Below are 2,036 nucleotides of genomic sequence, written 5' to 3' on the forward strand. Positions count from 1 at the left end.
ACCCACCGACCGATGCCCACGGCTGGCCTCGTGGGATGCGCTGGGGCTCTGGAAGGTCGGGCTCCCATCTCAGCCGTGGGACCTGGGTGCTGGCCGACACTTGATAAGTTCACCGTGGAAAAACCCTGCGTCGTGGTGACGCCGTGTGCTTCCCAGTGGAACCCACAGCTTTCCTGGACTGTAACCTCTACAGGCGCAGTGTCAGGCATTTCTGCCGCAGCATGGCTGAGTGAGTTCAGACCTGCGTTCTCGGTGTGCTCTGCGAGCACCTCTCTGAGGCCTTCGGGTGCACAGAACACCTGTCCGCGGTGTCTCCCTCAGGCCCGCCCGAGCCTGTCCTGCAGACTTGAGCACGTCAGATACCGTGTGCAGGAGGCCTCGTGTTGCCACGGCAGCCGTGCCCAGTCCTCAACACTGACTCCACGGGGACCAGCACTGTGGCGAGGGCTCCTTGGCTCGGCCGGCAGTGGCCCCTGGGAGAGTGACTTGCCCTCATCTGGGGGCATAAGAGCCCTCGGGTGCTTGTTGCTACAGACCCTCGGCCCCACTTCCCCAGACTGGCTTCAGAGGGCTGCGTGGGGCCCGGGAACGTGCATTTTAATGTGCACCCACATTCGGATGGCCTGCTGGCCCAGCAGCTTCAAGCCTTCCCTGTGAGAATGCGAGGACTCTGGAGTTGTCCCCACAGGAGGGCGAGGGCTTGGTGAGGGGCTTCCCTGTCCCCGGGAAGACCATGTGTCGCGCCCTCAGCTCCAGACGACCCAGCAGGGCCAACTCGTGGGGCGGACAGTCCAGTCATGAAAAAATTGTTAAAAACAGCTGTTACTGGAAATGAAATTATACAAACTTCAAATGGAATGAAAGACTCGGCTGCCATTGCGTGCCACTGACTTGTTGCGACCCGTGTGTCAAAGTGGAGCTCTGCCCCAGGGGTGTTCAATGTGGGAGGTCACAGGCCTGCCTTCCAACACTGCTGGGTGGACTCCTCGGTTTGCAGCCAAGGACTTGAACCGCAGGACCCCCACGAGCGTGGAAACTCCTGCCATTCAATGCATCCTGTTAAAAACGGGCCCTGATGCTCAAGGCAGGAGCACTGGTGGTGTAGTGCCTAAGGCACCTGAGTGCTAGCCAGAAGACTGGCGGTTCAAACCCACCAGCCACTCCTCGGAAGATTGGGCAGTCTGCTTCCGTGGAGATACCGCCTCGGGAACCCAAGGAGGGGTCGCTATGAGTCGGATCCTACTCGACAGCAGTGCATTTTTGCATAATGCTCAAGGCTCGTGTTGTCCTGTTTTATCGCTCCATTTTCCTGGCCCCTTGCTCTGGGGTAACTCATGTCCTCGTGGAGGGTGGGCCCCCTGAGCCTGGGAACCTGTGCATCTCCTCCAGCCCCGTGACAGAGGCTGGAGCCAGACTGTTGCAGACCGTGGGGGACTGTGTGAGGACCATGTGGGGCAGACCAGGGAAGGGGGTGCCAGTTCCTTGGCCGGGGGGGGGGGGTGCTGCTGCACGGCTCTTGCCCACCGTGGGCCACTTCTATTTTTCTTTCTTCTTCTTCTTCTTGTTGTTAGGTGCCATCGAGTCGTTTCCGACACATAGCGACTCCATGCACAGCAGAATGAAACACTGCCCGATCCCACACCAGCTCCACGATCCCTGCTATACTTGAGCCCATCATCACAGCCACCATGTCAATCGATCTCGTTGAAGGCCTTCCCCTCTTTTGTGACCCTCCACCTTACCAAGCATGACATCTTCTCCAGGGAATGGTCCCTTCTTACAACATGACCAAAGTAGGTGAGACGAAGTCTGGCCATTCTCGCTTCCAAGGAGCATTTCAGCTGCATTTCCTCCAGAACAGATCTGTTAGTTCTTTTAGCAGTCCACGGTACTTTCAACATTCTTCACCAGCACCACAACTCAAAAGTATCAACTTTTCTTCGGTCGGATCCTTATTCATTGTCCAGCTCTCACATGCATACGAGGCGATTGGAAATATCATGGCTTGTGTCAGGCGCACCTTAGTCCTCAAGGAG

Source organism: Orycteropus afer, unplaced genomic scaffold, assembly GCF_000298275.1.
Source record: "Orycteropus afer afer isolate SDZICR_OR568_19922 unplaced genomic scaffold, OryAfe1.0 scaffold00574, whole genome shotgun sequence".
Taxonomy (NCBI): Eukaryota; Metazoa; Chordata; class Mammalia; order Tubulidentata; family Orycteropodidae; genus Orycteropus; species Orycteropus afer.